This window comes from Tachypleus tridentatus, chromosome 11, assembly GCF_004210375.1.
Source record: "Tachypleus tridentatus isolate NWPU-2018 chromosome 11, ASM421037v1, whole genome shotgun sequence".
NCBI lineage: Eukaryota > Metazoa > Arthropoda > Merostomata > Xiphosura > Limulidae > Tachypleus > Tachypleus tridentatus.
The window spans coordinates 101,213,090-101,235,644 of NC_134835.1; the positions used below are offsets into that span (position 1 = coordinate 101,213,090).

Consider the following 22,555-nt stretch of genomic DNA (forward strand, 5'->3'; position numbering starts at 1 on the left):
GTGGCTTAAAGCTATGAAATGTGTAAGTTATCAAATAGTTTATTAAAAGGATAAAATAAGTACAACGAGGTGCCATTTGTTCCTATAAGGCTGTCCTTAAATATCCCTTTCTGAGAAAGTAGAGATTTTACTCAGAAGGAAAACATTGATTCCTCTTTTAAGTTCTCTGTAAGTACTGACCTTCACTAGTGCTAACAATAAATGATTTCATAAACCAATCACACTAATATAAAAATAAGTTTTGCTGGTACCTTGCCATTGTTTTTTAAATTTTAATGTTATGCTCTCTTGTCCTATTGTGTTCACAATATAGCAAAGAAATTAAGCCTTTATCCTTCTAATCCCTTGGATAATTTTACATACTTCAATAAACTAACAGTGTATTTGGCACATAATAGTAGAATTAACATGTTAACTAGTGGTTTATTCAGGGCACTCAGTTTCTAATATAAAGGTTGTAGGTTTGAATCCCTGTTACCAAACATGCTGATCCTTTATTTGCTTTAGGGAAAGATATCTGCATGTAAACTTTCTTGGCTAATACAAAATATCTGAACATCAAACCTGTAATTTTGATGGTATTAAGGTTGACTGAAGAAGTGCAATTAACAATAGGACTTTCTTTAGATATAGTCATAGTAAACAGAATACGTGAATTGGGGCTGGTCTTTGAAGGATCAGGGAAAAGTTACTTTTAATAAGTTTGATATTGCTAAACTTTGAAACAATGTTTTTATCAAGGATAGTGTTTGGCAAATGTTTTAATATTGAAAAATTGTAATGAACAGTGTAGAAGTGTGTCATAGAGGAGATGAGGTATAAACTTTGTTTAATGAAATTTAGTCAACTTATTCTAACTTTGGTAGTGAGAAAAGCTGTAGAATACTAGTAAATAAAAGGCTGTTAGTGATGGAATTTTGGCAAGCTATAGTTTTTTGTATACATATATCAAACAAAAAGAAACTTAAAACTTAGAATGAATAAACATAAGTAAAATGTTGGGAAAAAAAAGGTGAAATTCCTACTTTATTTGAACATACATATCCTATCAGTCTTATCATTCATTAGAAAAGAACTGTTTTTTGGATCAACTGAATGAAATAACAGCTGGAAACATTGGATAATCTACGAAAGAAATGAAAGTGAAAGTAATTATGAATAATGATAACCAGTATATGAATGGTATGTTTTTCTAAAAGTTCAGTGTATTAATTAAGTACTCACATGATCAGTGACCTTTTACATATTTATGGTTTGCATGCAGAGTACCTGATTTGAGGCTATTTAAATTTTCAGAAAAACATTGATCACTTAAGTGCTTTAATGAAACTCTACCCTTGTTATTTGTGGGGTACCTGAGGGTCAGTACTTGGACTTTTGTTATTTCATATTTACATTAATTATATTGCTTGAGGCATGTCATGAGAGTTTACTGAGTTATATTCAAAATTTAATTAAATTACTTTTATTATCATGGTGAGTAAACTTGGCAACAAAACTTAGCTTGTAATATAAATTTGGAAATTATAGTTTTAATTTCCTAGTTTTATAAGACAACATTTAAAAATGTCTTCAATTTTTCATTGTTTCAGTGTTGTGATATTTGACCTTTAAGTATTTTCCCTTTTCTTATATATTGACCACTTCTCCAAAAAGTACAAAATTTAACATAAGTCACTCATTATAATATTGTTATTACTCGGATAAAGTATAATTTTTTATAGCCTTCAATCTTATTTGGTTACAGAGCCACTTTAGTCACACCCATACATTACGTTTTCTCTTTTACAAGTTTCCAAAATTTAGTTCTCTTTGCTATTTAAAATTATATTACTTTTAACCAACAGAAATCCAAATATTATATTACATCATTTTCTGTACAGGAGTTTGTCTATTTTGCTTCTAGTGCAAATTTTATTCCCACAGGAAACACATTGGCAAGTTTAACTAAATTTTTATTGGGTCTTATTAAATAGTAAGAAAGCCAGAAGAATTTTGATAGTCCTAGGACAATGTGTGCTTTTAGCATGTTATTTTGTATTCTTTGTTGCATTTGTGATTAACTAACAATCATTTAGTGCAGTGATACCATTATAATAATAGTTTTAATTAAGAGTTGATAAAAAAAAGACCCAGGTAAGTACTATATTTCTAGTTTTTCATAAAGGTAAATAAAATATAAGTTTTAGATTAGGTTAAATAAATAGAAAAACAAAATATTTTCCTGTGATATGCTCATTAGTAACCAGTGCATTACATAATTGCTTAGGGTAACGTAAGCTACTTGTTTGGAAAATGTTTTACAACTTGTGTCGTGATATCATTAATTAGACACAGTTCAAAGAGCCATAAAATTTAAGCATCAATATAGATATACTGTAAAGAAGTTAAAGCTATTTAGGATAAAAAAAATGTGTCATGAAGTCATTCCAGAAAATGAAAAGGGCAAATTTTCATTTCATGGTATACAAGGTGTAAAAAAATGGGAAAAATAATGTAATATGTAAAGTTTTACTGAAAAAAACATATTGAAATTCCAATGTAATTACCTACTCTTTCTCACAGTTTTTTCATACAATTTCCATCTAGTGTACAGACTATCACTCACTACTAGCTTTGAATTACTATCTTATTACACATGTATGCCACATGGCTCAATTGTGTTTAAGCGTGCAAATTAGCATTCAACAACCCTCCACCAGTATGAGTGTAACACATCCTCCTATTGCAGCTTATGCAGTAAACTCAATTTTCACTTTTTGATTTAACATGACAATGTCAGACATTTTTATTTTATAGTGTGGTATTTGGTGGGCAAACACCTTGGAGTCCCATGTTGTATCAGGTAGATTGCACAGTTCCCTTACTTTTCATTGGCTCAGCTTTCTCTTTCATCTCCTTTACCAGTTCCTTCTTTCTTGACTGTGTCAACATGTTATGCTATTGTTTTTCACTGATACCTTGTACGATGTCTCAAATTCTGGTAACTACTCATTGGATTCAAATCCTACTGGAGCCAGGTTTGCTTATTTTTAAGAAGTGTGGGAGACTTTTACCACTAACTCATGGATTATTTGAATTTTGTGAGAAAAATAGACTCGTTTTTCTCACCTAATCCCCCTATTGTAATTTGTTTCCCCAATTAAGATCCCATTTTCTACTAACATCGCACAGAAGCAGTTCAAGACCTTCTCATCAAAGGTGTGTCATCAAACAGTTTTGTCTTGTGCTTTCGGGGACCTCCCAGAGGAGATAAACTGAAAGAACAGAACCTTCTCAGGGAGGTCCCTAACACGCCATTTTGGCCATGAATTCCCATAGACAGACAGCCTTGTGATGGCTCCCCTTAAGTCAGTCGGCTGGTGCACTTGGGCTAGAGTCAACCAAGTACCAGTGTTGGATGTACTCAACAGGTGTTGTGAACATTGTATCTGATGCTGGTGTTTGGGTTTAGTGCTCACGAAACCCTGGCATTGCTGCAGTGTCCTTGTTTGTCATTGTAGTGTGGCCCCTTTAGTGTTGGTCGTAAAGAGAAGGGTTCTCCACCCAATTTGCCTACACATAAATAAAAATGACCACCTTGATATAATGCATGACATCAAACCACTGATTGCTTCCTACCATCCTGGATGTCTCCTTACAAAAAACATTTCTGAAACCTGCCGATACAGATCATAATTATTTATTTAGAAACGAGTGCATGGAGGGGTAGCACTGTTGGTTGATCAGTATGTGTCCACCCTGTCTTTCCAACTCGACACACACCCTTGGAGGCCATAGCCATCCGTATTTCCTTGGGTCATACCATCATTGTTTGTTCTCTCTACCTGTCACCTGGAGAGACACATGATTAATCATACCTTCATGCTCTCGTTGAACAGTTCCTGTCTCTCTTCTTAATCCTGGGGGACTATAATGGATATCATCTGCTTTGGGGAAGTGCATTTATTGATAGGAGGGGTTGTTCTCTGGAGCATATACTCTCTGATCATAACCTTTCTCTTTTCAATACTGGTTTTTCTTCTTATTTTCGTGCAGCTAGTCAGTCCTTTACTGCTATTGATCTCTCAGTTTGCTCCACTTCATTATTCTCCCATTTTTCATGGAGGGTTGACAATAATCTATGAGGCAGTGATCATTTTCCTATAATTTTTAGAGGGACTGGCAGTGGTCGATGTCACCCATCCTGCATGCTCCAGTGGAAGCTGGATCAGAAAACTGGCCCTCTTTCACTACTCTCACAGAACTTGATCCTGCCATTATCTGCAAGTCATCAATAGCTTTCAATAATGGCACCATTTTAAACATGTCTGTCCCAAGGTTGTCCATAACGTTACGCAGTGTTATTGGTGATGGTGACACTATCCACCCTGGAAATGTTTTTAGTTTTTTAAAGGCCATTAATATTTATAATGCCATTTAAGATTTTTTACTTGATACATTGTTTTTTTTAATGTAATTCCCTTTTAAGAATCAAAATCCATCTAGTTTGATTTTAAATTAGACAATGGCCATTATGTTAAATAACTCGAAACCAGGACTGGAAAGGCCAACTTCTGGTAACTAACGCTGCTGTTTGAATTACCCATTAGTCATCCTGGTGAGTTATTATTAACAGTTTGCTACAAGTTTTTTTAAAATTTTTATTACTTATTGAAAATGTCCATAACATCAAATAACTGAGAACCAGGTCTGGAAAGGCGAACTTCATATGACTGATGGTGGTTTTTGTTATTACCTTTTAGTCTTCCTGGTGAGTTTTGATAATTGCAGTTATGCTACAGAAAGTACTTGAAAACTTATATTACTGTAGTTTTCTCTTAACTTTTTCTGGATGTTTGGTGCAGATAGCCTTGCTGCTTTGTACCATAAAACAAACAATCAACCAACCAGCCAACAGAGAAAAACATCCTTTGCTAAAGAGAACAAAGAAATGAAATAACTAAAAGAACAGTAATGTTAACAGTTTTCTGAATCATGTGCTGCTGCCATGAAACAAAGTAATAATAATAAAAATTATAATTATTATATCACTGAAAAAGATATAAAACATATGATGTGCCCAGATATGAAAATATCATAAAGTTTTAGAAATTTATTGACCAGTTTTCCATCTACACCATTAATATAAATACAAAACACTAAAGTTTCTTACACTGATCCTTGAGGTACCCCACTGATGACATTAATTCAAGATGACTGAACTTCTTACATAATGATCCTCTACTTTCTGCTGTCCATTCACTGTAGATTGTAAATACACTCATGCAGCACAATTACCAGGACTTTTCTGCAGGGATTATTGTAACCATGGTTCTGAAAATACAGTGGGAGAAGATTTATCTTCTTGATTTTGGTACAGTGGTTGTAACCAGAATTATCTTCAGTTATAAAATTGTAAGAAATTGTTTACAGAATGATACTGTACAAAGTTGAGAAAGATCCAAGAAGCTTGATAGTGATTTGAATGTTAGTTATTCTCCCAGGGTGATCAAAATTTAGAGGTACAGGTGTACAAATTGTGTAAGTGGTCATGAACATATGTATATGTATATATATATATGCTACAAGGTTTGAATCTCTCACTTTTTTAAATTGTTTTATTGCCATGCATCTTGCCTGAAATCATCATGTGACATCCTTCCACCAATAAGAGTGTCAAAAACCTCTCTTGACACAACTGACTTCCTCTATTGTGTTATAATTTTTAGTTTCTGTTATTTTCAAGTGTTTTATTTTTAATATTTTTCCATATCTTTGGATGAATCTGTCATAACAGGTTTACTATTTAGTGTAGAACATGCCGAGTTATTCCAAAGAGGAACTATTTGATACTTCTACCCAGTTACTGAACTTACTACTTCATTAAAAAACTTTACTTTTATTCTGACAGTGCAGTTGTATCTTTTTTTCATTATTCACTTTGCATTATGAATTCTGTGTTACCACTTTGGAGGTGATATGTTCTATTAGCATGTTTACATTGGCTTCAGGGCTTTATTTCATCAGGAGATTGATCATTTAGTACACTGACTGTTGTCTGGCTTTGTTTTGAGTTTGGGACCTATATATTTGAAATACATATCAACTTTGTAAAGATAAGACATTCTACTGTTATGGTTTTTGAATAATCTTATTATTATCTATATTTCTTTGGGTTCCATGAGTTTCATTAGATTGGTTAATACTCATAGTCAAATTCAGGTTAGTTGGTAGTCTTTGTTTTAACTTTTTCTTGTTTATACAAGTTCCTAGATTTACCGTGGATTTTGTTATTTTAGGTTTACCTATAATTCATCTTACTGGTATATGAATCATGAGTGGAATTGTATTTTTCTACTGTATATCAGGTCTCATACATATGTTATTGTTATTACAAACTTTCTTAATTTTATACAGTCATGTATAATTATTTGACTTTACAATTTCTTAACATTTTCGTTCTGTCGACTGTTTTCGTTTTCATCTGTCTTTGTAATAATATGTACTTTTAAGGTTGATTTTGTTGAATTTATACTTCTTTACCATTAATTTTGTTTGTGAGGGATTTTGGGGAATGAGATCATATTACCTGCTCTCAGTATTGTTCACCTTTCTTTTGTAATGACTGAACCCATTTTCAGATGACCGAGATTCGATCAGTTTTTCCTGCACCTTCTCATAGATGGTCTCCCAAGCCTCTACTGCAGAATTTGCTTTGCCTATCTCAGTTAGTTTATTAAACATGTTTCACAGTATATTCCCCTTCTCATGTCATTATATCATGATAATCTTGTGTTACTGATTTGAGAATGGATAATTGCAAGTCTCACATTGTATAGGCTTTAATTCTTTATTCCTTAGTGTACCATCAGCAGATTTTATTTCTGATTTTATGTTATTTTAATCTCTTCTAAAACTATACATTTTTATCTGCAGCATGGTTTTTAGCTTTGTTTTACCCTGTTGGCACTCCTCCAGCTATTTTTTGTTCCATTTCCTTCCTTTTATGTTCCACTTATATTTAGGTTGTTTTTTTTATGGGACACTTTCTCCTTTTTCCTACCATACTGAGGTGTTTTGACATTTTCAGTTCATACTCTCCACACATTGTTTCTTTGCTTTTAGCATTTTCCTGAATGTTTTAACGTTATAAAAATAATATATATATATAAATGGTTATGAAACATTTCAGATGAAAGTAGGACAGTAGTGTTCTGCTGGTGTATTTTGCACGATATTGTCCACTGTGTAACATGGGAGTGAGCCATTAAAATTGCAGTTCACCCTATAGATTGGTGTCACTCATCATACCTTTATGTGGTATGAAAACTTGTGAAGAATTTTCTGACTACAAAGCGAATAAATGTGCTCGACTGGCCTGGAAACTCTCCAGACTAAAATCCTATTGAAAATCTTTGGGCGATTTGTAAAGAAAGACTTTGGGGAAAAGATTGTACTACGAAAGATAAGCTGATTGAAGCCATAATTGAAATGTGGTACAGTGATCCAAAAATTGGTAAAGATTGCAGTCAATTCGTGGACTCGATGCCAAAGAGGATTAATGATCTTCTGAAATATAAAGGCGGTTATATCATGTATTAATTTGTGAGTAATTTTTGGATTCTCAGAAATAAAATGCAAAAATCTGAAAAAAATCGTAATTTTCCGTCTTGTTTCAATTAATTTGCACAAGGGTGTAGGTCAAGGTGGAGGCATTTACAGCTTACTATGATTCTTCCTTTTCTGTTATTTCTTGATGTTTTTTTACTGAGGATGTTACTGCACTGGGGTAATTTCTGTCAATTTAAAGTTTGGGAGAGATGGTTTACATTTAGTAGACATCTTTTCAGTCTCGGATGTTGCATTCCCATATCGACCAAACAATTTCTCAAGTGTCTGAAATTCCTTCTATTCTTATGGACTTGTAGGTTATGAAACCTACAAAAGTAGCCACTAGGTGGCTGTGTTTTGATTTGTAGTTGACTTGTTGATAGTATGATTCTGTTTCATACTGGAGTGACTTGCTATGTACAGTCCATTGTTCTATAGCCACTCTACATCTTACTGACTTTGATGTTTTCTTTGATTGATTTTCATAAATATGGGCAAAGACCATACCTGGTTCATAAGTGGTGTGTTCTTCCACATCAAATTCTCAATTCCAAAGATCTTCTTATAAGCAGTATCCTCCAAATACTTTTGAAAAATGCTTCTTTCTTTCCATTACACCAGACTCTCTACTTATTCAGTGTGAGGAGTGGAGGTAATGTACTGTATCAGAAGTTTTAATATTCCAAAACTGAAAATGAATTTTTGATAGATTCTTGCCTTCTTTTACACTTTCCCCTTTGACCCCATAAGAAACCAGTGATTCCATAGTTTTGCTGAAACTTTTAAGTTGTAGTTTGATAGAATTGAATAGTCACATACATGCATACAGAGAGTATGTCACACACTTATAAGTGGAGAGTTGTCACATGATGATTTCCATAAAAGATGCATGACAGTCAGTTCCAGATAAGTAGGAGATTCAAGTATTCTGGCATGCTAAAGATTTTGTTCAGATAGAGGGTAGCAATGTACAAGAATAGCTAGTTATGTGAGAAGAGGTAACTACCTATTGGAAATACATTTTCAGCATAAGAAAAAAATCTGTCTTTGGCTTTAAAAAAAAATTATTTCCTAGTCATGATATCACAGCATATTAAGATTTGAATTATAAACTAATTGCGAGACTAATGTTATTGATATTCAGTGATGGTAAAGTTGTTTAATTAAATTTGGAGAATAACTCTTAAAATGTTGTGACATCCACTCTTTCAACTGTCTGTTGAGGGAAGTTTTAATTATAAAGTTAGGAAGACAATTTCATTGTTTTAATCACTATTTAGGCTTTATTTTGAGTATTATGTACAGGTATGATTCCCTTATCTCAAGAAAAAATATTGGCTGTTGTTATGTATTGTATAGAAAAAATGCTATTAGAATGGATGGGTTATCACATAAGAATTGGTTTATCTTTTAACTTGTTTCAAGTATTGAACATTCCCAAGCAAATTATGAAATTGGGGCTTTTTTATATTCAATATCAAGTGTAGAAGGAAAAGATAATGCTTATGTAAGGTTTGAAAAGGTTACATTACCCTTTCAGTTAAGATTGAAAGAGCAATCAACTTTATTGCATGTTAAAAAAAGAGAGTTAATGATTATTAACATAATAGTAGACTACTAGCAACAAGAAACCACTTGATCTGTCAGAGCTTTTCCTATACACTCTCACATAAAAAGAAATAAAGGTAACCCCACATTCCATTTTTCCAGAAATTATCTGTTCCAATCTTGCAAGGTGTTGTTGTACACTGATGCTGGTGATAATTTATTGTTTATGTATGACAACCTGTTAAGAAGATAAAATTGGCCTTACCTAAAATCTAGTATGTCTTTTCAAAATCCTAAACTTGTATATTCTCGTTCTTTGGTCTTTAGATAAATTACAAAAAATCAAGACACATTCATCCTTTCTGAATAAATTTATATATTTCAATAAAATCTCTTTTTTTTTTAAGGCTTTTAATGTGGTTTTCATAAGTTGCCAGGTCAGTCAATCACCTACATCAGTTGATAACAGAGAAGCTACCTAATTCTGTCTAGTTACTTTCGTTTTGTATATGCCTTATCAACAAGCTCTTTTTTATTTTGTAAAATCTCAGTCATCAACATTATTTTAACAGAACTTTCAGGTCCTTAATTAAAGGAATATGTTTTAAAGTCATTTTAAATACTTTATTGTGAGAGAGAGAAAAATGTAAAGAAGATTGTATGGTCAGTAGTATGTGCTTAATAGGCATTCTCTACTCATTCATACGAAATTAAAAATAGTCATATTGCTTCGGATTCAGCCAGTAAATCAAACCACCCCACCCACTCCCCCCAAAAAATTATATTTACCAAAAAGTTTTGCATACTTCAAAGTCATCTTCATGTTACTGAAGGGAGAAGAGTTATAACATTTATGAAAACATGTTATACACCTAATGAAGAAAATACTAAATCACATGTTCATTGCAACTTTAAACACTTTTTATATCCTTGTTTTAAAAGAGACCAGAAAATAGAGAGAATGGTGTTTCTGATTTTAAATATTTCTGGGAGAGCATGCCTCTGGATCTTCCTTAAGATATTGTGCATAAAATATGGTGTAGAGTCATAGTACACTAACAGGATTACCTGCCTGATTCATTAGTATCACCCACTTACTCTTAAACATACTGAAAACCCTGCCTGTTACTCTTTTCTAAAGAAATCTTAATATAACCTCTCCATCCCTGGAGTAATTTTAGTAGCTGTGGTGTGAACAATTTACAACAAATCAGTGTCATTACTCAGACAAAGCTCACACAATATTTCAAGTGAACACTATTGAGGACCAATTTGTGACTTAAATAGAAAGATAACATCCTCTTTTTTACTTGATAATCAGTTTAAGTTGCATCACTCTGAACAGTCCTTTATACATCACTATTCCTTCTTGTGTAAGAAGACCAAAGTTGTATACTACTTCATAAGTATTTGGTGGATCAGAGCAAGATATATTGATTATCTTTCTCATGAAGTAGTTTGATCCTTGAGGCACTTGACACCTTGTAATTCAGAAGTTACTTTTTGTTTCATAAATGTTTAACAGAATTTAAATTAATAACGTTTTCTTTAATAATGTTTTTTTTATGTAAACCACTAAGATTTTCTGTACTTAATCTTTACACATAGAAAAGGATTTTAAGATTATAATATTTATTTATTTTATTATAATTTCTTCAATAAAGATATAAGATTTGATATAAAAATGTAGAAAAACTTGCCAACATTATGGTTAAGAATGTAACTGAAATGTGTCTGAGGTAATTAACCACCTTAATACAAAAGTATCCAATACCAAATAATTAGTAGTAAACTGTATTTTAACAAAAAGACTAGTTTTGGGACATTGAAAAACAAACTACATATTATGTATTATAAACATTCTCCCTGATTTTATTCCTCACTCATGTTTAAAATTAACTATAGCAAGTAAATTTAGAAAAAGTAATTTTTTACAGCATCCAATCAAGAGCAGTTTTCCTAATGAAATCACTGGTGGTGTTTGATCAAAAGTAAAAAGAAAATTAGGCTTACAAAAACTTTCCAAAATGGTAAGTGTATGTAAAGAATTTAAAAAAAAATGTACTTCGAACTAAAACATTTAGGCTACTGATTGTGATCCACATACATATTCCATTATCAATTAAATTATACTCTATTAAACCTGTATGTGTGCTTGGTCATTCTGACCAGTTCTGTAATCTCCATGTAAACATGAAACTACATAAACTACTGAAATATTCTAAATATACAGTGTATCATCATGAGTTTTGGCAATGTTTATCTAAGTGTTACAATCCTTTTGTAAACTGAAATTATATTTTAAGTAAATTGCTTTCATAAAACATTTATCCATTAATTTATGAATTCTCTGTCAAGTAATTCTGTGTAAAGTGTGACTTTTTATACTAAGAATAAAATTACTTGTGTTCACCTAATGGTTTTTATGTTTAATTTACATAACTTATTATGCCTTGGAAATGAATATCATATTTTTTATTCTTCATAGAACTTTAAACTTGCTCTCGTAACTTCTCTACCATAACACCAACAGTGATGAAAATAGTGAAAAAAATGTTGAAAGTACAAAATAACTGCAGATTCTGAAATGCAATTACATTACAATTTTTATTTTAGCACAGCCTCAGTTTTCTAAACATTTCCTATTTGGCTGCTTTTACTTTACAATGTCTTTCTGACCCTATCTAATGATATAACTGTGAAATATACACAGTAGTAAAACTTATCCAACCGACTGAAATACGAAGTGTACAATGGCACTGAACATTTTGCACCTGTTGTGAGGGAGATTGATTTTTTGTTCAAAAGTGGACTATTTGTCTCTTATCTAAGTGTCTCCCAGGACCTTGGCCTTGAAGATGCTGTACGCTATTCACCATCTGATACTTCAGCCCTGAACAGGGTCTTTCCACACTTCTCCAGTTCAGAGTCTGTACACTGGGTTCCACTGGCTCTACGTTTTGGGAATATACAGTCTGCCATTCTTCCTTTTGGTCTTCATATTTAGGTGTAGCTGACTGAGTTCAGTATGTCATAGATTGACGTTGCCGTCTCCACCAATCAGCCCACCACACTATGTTTTATTACCACCTCTGCCTGTTGCCTTTCTCTGAGTCATCTGAGGAAGGTTGATACTTCCAATTGGTTGTACTATTTTTATTGCCAAACATATTTGGACCATACTTCCATTCCCTAGTATACAGATGGTTTAAAATCAGTTTGTTACTTTAGTTTTACTTTTCCCCTTCTCTCTTTGTTCTGATTTATTTGTTTTTGGTATTTCCTTAGTTTGGTGTTCATATCCCTCCATCTTATATCTAGGTGCTTTGTCTTGTCCATTTATTTTTATAGTTCTGTCCTTTGGGATTGCTTCCAACCCTTTGGAATCCAGGGTTTAGGCTTCAGAGGTTATTCTTCTTCAGAACCAGTCCCAGGCTTTGGTCCTATCAGTGCCTACCTCTCTCACTTCGTCTCCCAGTTTTCTTTCTTCTCTAACAACCTGGGGCTTTGTATGTCCTATCTCATAATTTCAATCTTCTTTTTTCATACTTTACCTTCCTTGTTGTTCTATTTTCTATCCACTTCTCACTGATCATCTGTATCTTCATTATTAACAGGAGGAATTATAGAATATGTCTCCCACTCTACTGTGGATTTTTATTCTAGTTTTTTTGTTGTCCTCATAAAGTTGGGGGTTTCTTATCCTGTCATTTCTTTATCATCTCTGAATCACTTTTTTCATTAGAGTGGTCTCTAGATTTATATATCCTTTTCTGCTTTAACTGTTTAGGATCACCAACTGATCCATCTTGCATATTCTTCTTTGGGTGAGTCTGACCATAGACATTTTTGCATCTCCTGCCAGTTTTAACATAGCACAGCCTCTTTCCTCTTTTCGTTGTTTGTCTTTGGCGATCTCACAGACTCGTATGTGAACTAAAAGTAACACATTTATCTAGCGTAACTTATTTATAGCGTAACAGTTTTCTTTTTTTTTGCCTCCTACCAATTTTTATTCTCCAGTATACCCAGAAGATCTAGTGTGATGGCTTTTGTTTGTTGTATTTTCCAGTCATTTTCATGTGATTTATGTACGTATTATGGTACCTTGATTAATGTACACATTTCAACACATTGAAAATTCCTCATTGATAAGAAAAAATAAAATGAATGGAAGAAGGTGATAATCATCTGATACAATGTTACATGAAGAACAACATCTTACACTTCTCATTCCTGGTGCCATGGGAAACCACCAAGTTGCTGTCTTTATCTCACAGGTATTACTTAACAAAAATCTGTATTGAACATCGGAGAATGGAAAATATTAAACCCATCTCCCCCTTCTAAGTGGCCAGTGTTGAAATGAAAGTTTTCTGGGAATATAATTGACATAGCCAATTCTGAACTCTTATAAAAACAAAACAAATAAAACAGACAATTCTTTCCTGATCTTCCTGACTTTTAGTGAATTTTCTTTGCCTTGTCAAAAACAAGCTTGTGCTTGTATAGAGATTGTGTGACCTTCCCATTGGAAGAGGGCTACAGCAGCGTGATTGTCACAAGCTGTTATAATGCATGTGGGAGCTTGTTCAAGGTTGATGGTATGTGGTAGTCGTATGTAAGTGAATAGCTCTTAGTGGTGCAGAGGTAAGTAGCTACATGAAAAACATTTTTACGTAAGGGAGATTTTAACCCTGTCTCTTGACTATTGAACTATCCCAGAATGAGTTAAAAATATTATAATGTTACTTGTCATTGTAGTTTGGGCAAACTAAGTTTTACTCTGGACAAAAGTTTAAGGAAAATAAATTTTGAATGTGATTACTAAATTACAGATAAATACCTTTCACTTGTAAAGGGTTCAACAATTCTTGTTTTAGGAATTTGATTTGGTTTTAGGACTTACAGTATCAAGATAATTATATTCACTGTAAGTATACAAGTATAAAAGTGGAAACTTTTATTTCAAGACAATGTGAATTGCTATTGGTTGTGGAACATCTGTGAATTAGAAGGTTTGTTTGAAGTTCCTTCAGCATGAACCTTATTTAAGTTTCTAAAAAGCAGAAATTTCATACCATCTATACTTATGTTAAATAGTGTTCCTGATGAAATATAGTGTGCATGTTGTTGTATATAAGATTTCTAAGACAAATGCTTTGATTTTATTAAATGATTTTTTCTTTTTCTTACTCTTTCTCATGATACTGATATTTGTTTTAAAAAAATATTTTACATTTGAAATGTTTATACCTAAAGTATTATGTCCCTTGAAATATGTTTCAGGTTATCAATTACCAGACATATTTTTCTGGTCTTTCATATCATATATTCATTGTCTTTATCAATTTCCTCTACTTAAAAGTAGGCAATTGCACAAATGTAATCTGACTTTTATATTTTACATAGAATTTAAAAAAGTGTTGTGATCTTCATTAAATATTTTAACTGTATAGTTGGCAGTAGTAATCTGCATAACCAGCAGTAGGATAAACTTAAAATGCAGACCAAAAATTGACCTACATACTCTAGAGCGAGGGTATATACAAACAAAGAAGCGTGTGAAGCACCCAAGTAAAATATGAAAAATTACTTTGTTTTTATAACAGTCTAGCTCCCGCTCAGTATACCTCATGTTCGATGAATGATATGAAAGTCGTCGACATAGAGCCTGTTTGCAACAGTAAGAGGGAGTTGTTCAGTGATGGCATTAATCTTTATACTGAAAAGTGTGACACTCAAAGCACAGCCCTGAGGGACTCCAAGTTCCTGTAGAAAAGAACAGGAAAGTTTCGAACCCACAGGAACTTGGAATCTCCTGTCCATTAAAAAAGTTTTAATAAAAATCGGCAAATGACCACATCACCCATATATATGGAGGTCTCACAAAATGTCTTACCTCCATGTTGTATCATAAGCCTTCTCAATGTCAAAGAGTATTGATACAAGATGTCATTTGAGTAAAGCTTCTCTGATTAACGTTTCAAGTTGAATCAGGTGGTCCATGGTGGAGCTCTGTCATCGGAACCCACACTGGGTGGGCGAGAGGAGGTAGTTTGATTCAAGGGACCCAGGCGACAGGTAGAGATAACAAACAGTGATAGTACGACCCAAGGAAACACGGATGGCAACAGCCTTGAAAGGTGTGTCGAGTAGCATATGTCAGGCAACTATGACGTGACGTCTTTGAATGACTGAACCTTTGACACTGGAAACATCGGAGAGGGTTTGGAATGTACGGCCGTTCCCTGCAATTTAGATAACCTGCCTTGATGGTGGCAGGTGCACGTGGTGATGTAAATGTCAGAACGAGGATATTGTTTGGTAATGTAACTCCATCTTTGTGAGTGGAGATACGCCTCACTGCAGAAACTCAAGTGGAGAACTCAGCGAGAATCTCTGACTTGGGGATGTTCTTCAAATCCCTCTCAACAATAACTGTTGGATGTTTCCACTAATATGTCTTCAGATCGAAGCTTCTTTTCTGACTTTGGAGAGCTAGCAAGTCCCTTTAGTCCCTTCTGAATAAAAAAGGAGGACATTTGCTCTCAAGGTTTCTCTGAAAGAGAATGTAGGATAAGAAAATGAGGTACAACTGGTGGTACAGATGTTGAAGATTGCTCATCAGAATCTTCAAGACATGATTGTTTACCTATTGACTGTTTTTTCACTATTTTATTTAAAATTTTGTTTGGGGGATCCATAAGAAAAAAGAAAATTTTGGTGCCCTCTGACCCCACCCACCATAGAGCCCTATGAGGAGATGCACTACAATGTCAAGCAAGGACACTGCAGCAATGCCACGGTTTCGTGAGCACTACACCCAAACACCTGCATCAGACACAATGTCCACAACACCTGTTGAGAACTTATACTCTGGTACCTGGTTGACCATAGCCCAAGTGGACCAGCTGATTGATCCAAGGGGGGCCACCCCAAGGCTGCCTGTCTACAGGAATTCAAGGCCAAAGTGATGTGTTATGGTTCGATCCCTCAACCACCAGGATCCTCTCCTCCCCTTCACGGGTCACTACACACAGTAAACACGTGGGTGGATGTTTAGATCCCAGAGAAGGTAATCTGATAGAACAGAACCTTTCCTGGGAGGTCCCCTCACCACGTACAGGAGTCCACACTGAGGGGTGAGAATAAGAAGTGCAGTAAAAATTAAAATAAAGAAATAAAGTTGTTGTATGGAATAAAACACAGAATGTGAAATATCAATTTTTCAAATCATTTATATACGTGTGTGCGTGTATAACAAATACTTAAAGAAATATATTAGGGATACTGCACACACGAAAATTGTGACCATAGTGATGACTACCAGACAGCAACAGTTTTAATGATACAAAGAATTATCACAGAGAATATTAGGTAGGAAAGTAAATAACGTTTTTATGCAAAGAGTTGTCATTCGTTTTGAGGAAAAGAACTTGCAAATTTATGCCTTTTCTCAATGTCAATATTTTAATATTTGAAGCAATCCAAAGTTGTCTATGTGAGAAATGGCTCAACAGCTCCATGTAACAATCATTACCTACATCTACGAGATTGGAAAAGTTTTAAAACTTGGGCATTAAGTTTCGGATAATTAACATTTTGAGAGTCACTATTTGTTAATCTTTGACAACAAGAAATGCTCATGAACCAATTCTGGAAAGAATTTTACTGGCAACGAGAAGTGTTTTATTTGTTATGAGCATACTCAACGTAAGAGACAATTGTTGAATCTCTGTTACACACCAGTACCAACATCGAAGAATGGCTTATATCCAAAAAAAAAAGGTTTTGCCTTGTGTTTGGTGGGATCTGGGAAGTGCAGTTTATCACAAAATTTTGGATCCAAATCACAGCTGAAAGATATTGTCATCAGTTGGAGTGCTAAAACCAAGCACTGATAAGGAAAATAACTGCATTAGTCAATATAAAAGGCTAATGGTTTTGCACGACTTAAGATTGTGTTTTGAATCCTACACACTTCATAAATGGCCCAAGAAAAGCTTCAGGCCTTAAAATGGGAAGTTGTGCCTCATCGATCCTATTCACTAGATACTGCTCCATCTGATTATCATATTTTAAGATCCTCACAGCATTACTAAGATGAAAAAAGGTTTGTAAAAACGAGGAACTCAAAACTGACTTAAGATTGTTTTTTGAATCCAAATTAAAGGAATTTTGTTCACGTGGAATCCATAACTTACTTAAAATATGGAATAACGACATATAAAATAAAGTCAAATACAGTGGTATCTCGGTTCTTGAATGACTCCCTTCCTGAACAATTCGGTTTTCGAACATATTGTTGAGAAAAAAATGCCTCGGTTGTCAAACATAAACTCGGTTCCTGAACCAAGCTGTTGTGGCCCGAACCCCTGAAATAACCCAACTGATGAGCTGAACGACCCTTCAACTATTTTCGGCCCATGCCAAGTTTGCCCAAAACATTTTACCCACATCTGTCGCTCAGTCCACACCTTCACTAAAATCTGCTGTGAACGTTTTCGTTTTCCTTTTTTTTGTTTTTTCTGAATATTCTGATTAAATAAGTCATGATGGAGTCAAAGAAGGATCACGAAAGCAGCAAACCAAAAAGAAAAGTTGTTAGAGCCACAATAGAGGTGAAAAAAGATCTCATAGCGAAGTATGAGAGTGGTGTTCGCTTGTCTGACCTTGCTACACAGTTTGGTATGGCAAAGTCTGCAGTCTGCACCATACTGAAAAATATAGAAGTCATCAAAGGAACTGATGTTGCAAAAGGAGTGACAGTGCTTACGAAACAAAGATCACAAACAATGGAAGAGGTATAAAAACTGTTGTTGATTTAGGTAAACGAAAAACTGTTAGCTGGTGATAGCATTTTTGAGACCATCATTTGTGAGAAAGCAAAGCAGTTGCATGCTGACCTCCTGAAAAACACCCCTGGAACGAGTGCTGATCCAAGTGATGTCTTTAAGGCTAATAGGGGGTGGTTTGAGAAATTTAGGAAGAGAAGTGACATACATAGCTTTGTGAGATATGGGGAGGATGCCAGTTCTAACAAAGATGCTGCTGATACATTTGTTAGGGAATGTAAGGACTATGTAGAAGCTGAGGGTTTTATTCCTGAACAAGTGTTCAACGGTGATGAGACAGGCCTCTTTTGTAAAAAAATGCCAAAGACGACCTACATCACCAAGGAGGAGAAGTCATTGCTAGGACACAAGCCAATGAAAGACAGGCTAACTCTATTGTTATGTAATAATGCAAGTGGGGTCTTAAAACTTAAGCCTTTGCTTGTGTACCATTCTGAAAACCCAATTGTTTTTAAGAAAAATAATGTTCTGAAAAGAAAACTAAATGTCATGTGGAGGGCTAATAGTAAAGCATGGGTAACCAGGCATTTTGTTATGGAGTGGGTCTATGAAGTGTTTCCCCCAAGTTTAAAGAATTACCTTACGGAAAAACAGTTGGCACTCAAGGTCCTTCTTCTGATGGACAATGCACCTGCTCACTCACGAGGCTTGGAGTACGGGTTGGTGGAGAAGTACAGTTTCATTACGGTGAAAGCTCTTGTTCCCTAACACGACTCCTCTCATTCAGCCCATGGGCCAGCAGGTCATATCGAACTTTAAGAAACTCTACACCAAAGCACTGTTTCAAAGATGCTTTGAAGTGACCTCTGACACAGAGTTAACCCTCAGAGAGTTCTGGAAAAATCACTTTAATATCCTCTGTTGCTTGAGGATCATAGACAAAGCCTGGAGGGAAGTGTCTTTGAGAACCATGAACTCAACCTGGAAGAAATTGCAGCCAGACTCAGTAGCAGATAGAGATTTTGAAGGCTTTGAGGCTGAGCCTATTGTCGAGGATATTTTCTCACTAAGCAAGTGTATGGGCTTGAATGTGAGTGGTAATGATGTGGAGGAGTTGGTAGAAGACCACAACACTGAGCTCACCACGGAAGAACTCCAAGACCTTCAGAAGGAGCAGCAAAAGAAGGCAACTGAGGAAGTGTCTTCAGATGAGGGGGAGGGAAGAGAGGATGTTCCTAGTTCACTAATCAAGGAAATTGTGGAAAATAGGGAGAGTTACAAAGTTTTGTGGAAAAATTTCACCCTGACTAAGCTGTAGCAAACTGCAGCATAAACCTTTTCAATGACAATGCCATGTCTTACTTATGAAACATTTTAAAATGCAGGCAGAAACAAATCTTATTAGACAAGTTTTTAGTGAGAAATAGGTCCAGTGAGTCTCAAGCATCTTGTAGCAGTGAAAAGAGAGAGAAAAGAGAAAGAACCCCAGAAGGAGAGTTACCTGACGTTTTTATGGAAGTTGACTCCCCTTCCAAACAATAATAACCCTCCTACTCTCCACGTTCCTCACAACCTTTCACTTACGCCATCAGCTCTCCTCAGCACAGGTAGAATGCAGTTAAATTTTCATTTATTGTTTTTTTTATTGTGTTTATAGTTTTTGTGGTTGACTTTATGCATGTAAGTATTATTATACAGGTATAAATAAGCAATATTTTTACTTAAAATGCTTTATAATGCGTAATTTTTGGAAGTCTTTAACGGATTAATTTAATTTACAGTATTTCTTATGGGGAAAATTGATTCGGTTTTCGAACAGCCTTCTGGAATGGATTAAGTTCGAGAAATGAGTTACCACTGTATTATCATGACTAAATTTGTTAATTGAAGACTAATTTTTGTTCAGTTTATTAAAGTATTTAAAAAACTACTTTTCTTCAGTCTGATGCAAAGAAAAAACAACTTGGACCATACACTAGTATTTCCTATTGCGAACTGTTTGCTGTAAATGAAGAATTACAGTAGTTTTCATGCTGCTAAATGTAGATTATTTTTCCAAATATCCTGTGTTATCTCCCTCATTTCAGCCAAATTATTTTACTTCAAGTTTTCAGTTTTCACATAAACCAATACAATATGAATAATGTTAAACGTCTGTGGAGACCAAGCCATGGATGTGAGAGTTATATCAGATTCTTTACTGTCAACATACTGGTTCACCACACTCGATATCTCCATGTAACTAACTCTTGGTAGTCATGAAGTGACTAATTTTGTATAGATTGAAAATACCGTTGGATCAAATGTAGCTCAAAACTTAGTGGTTTCCCATCATGCTTCACTGTAGATATTGTGCTTTCACTGTTATACTGTTCTCTCCTCCACCATTGAATGGAGTTTTCATTGATTGTTGCTAAACTATTTGGATATAGATTGGTGTTGAAACAGCATAAATTTCCAGCTTTGTTCATTTCATCATTTGTGGTCCAATACCCATCTAAACCTTTTGGCCACTAACCTATTTTTAGCAATAGTTTTGAGCCAGCTAAATGTCCAGTGAGAGCACTTTATGTTAATGTGCATGTTACCATTTTCAAGGTAACACTCAACTATATTTACTGCAAGGTTATTGTCAAGATTTCTCTTGTAAAGAAAATACCACAGATTGCTTAAATTCACTTTTAGTTTCTGATTTATACCTCAATCGCCTCTGATATAAACAGTGTCAGTTTCATTTGCCCTCTTTAGACTTGCATACAGCTCCTACAAAAAGATGAATTCTTGCTAAAAGTTTTCACATGGAATCTCTCTGACAATCAAAAAAATGTTATTTCTACATGTTTGTCCTGTGACATTTCGGTATCGTGAGCCACAACAGGATCTTTACTACTATTAATCAGCATAGTATATTTGGTTTTTATAATCTCTATAGTGATGTACACTTTCTGATTAGGTGGATGACAGCCAATGATAAGGTAAACAATCAAACATGATACCACATATTTTCACATAATACAGAAGTGGAATTCCCAAAGTATTGTCCGTTCATCTTTTTTATCCTTTCTATACTTGTTTTCATACTGTATATTATGTTATTAATACAAGGGGCAATAAACAGGTGTGTGTGTGTGTGCATGCGTACACACGCTCATACATTTGTATTAAAGCATAGATTCCCAAATCGTGCTCTCTGATAATACTTTGAGGTACGATTAGGAGTACTATCCACAGTAATACATCAAATTTATGATTTCACCATTTTAACTGAAAGAGCAATGAATAAAGTAAAATGCTAAGATATTATAAAAATAACATAATAATATATACAAATTCAGAAATTAATAATTGTAATTAACATAAATTATGCAAATTCATTGTGCACCTCACAATGTTGCCTGCCAGTTGCAAAAAACAAGACAGTTGATTTCCAATTGAACTGATACATATAAAATCAAAGTATAGAAGTACAATAAATATGGAACCAGATCTCTGTTCAACACTGCCAGACATTGGCCCAAGAATTCGTAAGATTGTTTCAGTAAAGCAGTATCATATTTCACATCAGTCTTTTTTGATATTTGAAATACTTTTGAATTCTTCCATCTTTATATCTTTTTTCTTTGTTGTTTTTTTTAAACTAGAATCAAACTGTAAAGGTAGTAAAACATGTATATAATACACCAGTTACTTTCTAAAAAACTGTCTTTTTATATGTGTGGGGGGGTCTGCCAGTACAGTAAAAAGGTTGAGAGGGTCTGCAGGTTGGCAAAGTTTGGGAACCACTGAATTAAAGAATTTGGAATAAAAATGACCATAAAACTTACTAGACATGGGGGAGCATATACACATGTAAAAGAGAATTAGCAGAAAACACGTGTACACTTAACAAAACTATTACATCTATAGGTATGTTGATGCATATCTTAGCATTTTAAACACATGAAAAAAAAAACAAAGTTATTAAAATAAACACAGATATGAATTATTTTCCTACAAAAAATTGTTTGCAAAATTTTTATGTCCAAATGTAAGCTGTGTACTAAAGGCATGAGAATAATTGTTACTTTAAGTGTATGCATGTTATCACAATCAGAATTTATATATGTCTGTTAAGAACTTAAAACTTACTATGCACCAACTTTCAAAAGTAAATTTAATAATTGTTACTGTAATAAAATAGATGAAAACTTATTTTCAACAGTTTTCTAAATGAAACAAGGTACATTTTAATGTTTCATACCATGCAAAAGCAGGAATCGGAGGTCAAGAGTTGTGCTAAACAAACAATCAAAATAATAATAATCATTGGGTACACTGATAACACAGATGGAAAACAAATCTAATTTAGTTCCATCTGTCCATACAGATAAAACTATCTCAACTTACTTGCTCTACTCTAGTAATTTCTCCCTTTCTTCAGCCAGATCATAGTACACTTTACTAGAACAAAGGAGAAGCTTCTTTACTTTTTCTGGAGCTTTGCTTGCCTCACCTTCATCAGGTATAACATGTTTGAATGTAGTTCCGAGAAAAAAAGAAACAGTGTATTGCTAGATGTAGAAAACTAAGTATTCGGGTGAAATTAATGCATTATAAAAGTATTAAAAAATACTTTC

At 34.1% G+C, this 22,555-nt stretch overlaps 1 long non-coding RNA gene across 1 annotated transcript in view; it reads left to right on the forward strand.

The window, feature by feature from the left end:
- LOC143231402 (uncharacterized) overlaps positions 1–22,555 on the forward strand; it is a 45,418-nt gene that overhangs the window by 4,619 nt on the left and 18,244 nt on the right. The window contains exon 5 of the long non-coding RNA XR_013016898.1: positions 11,079–11,171. This is a non-coding gene — a long non-coding RNA (uncharacterized LOC143231402). The remainder of the gene's footprint in view (positions 1–11,078; positions 11,172–22,555) is intronic.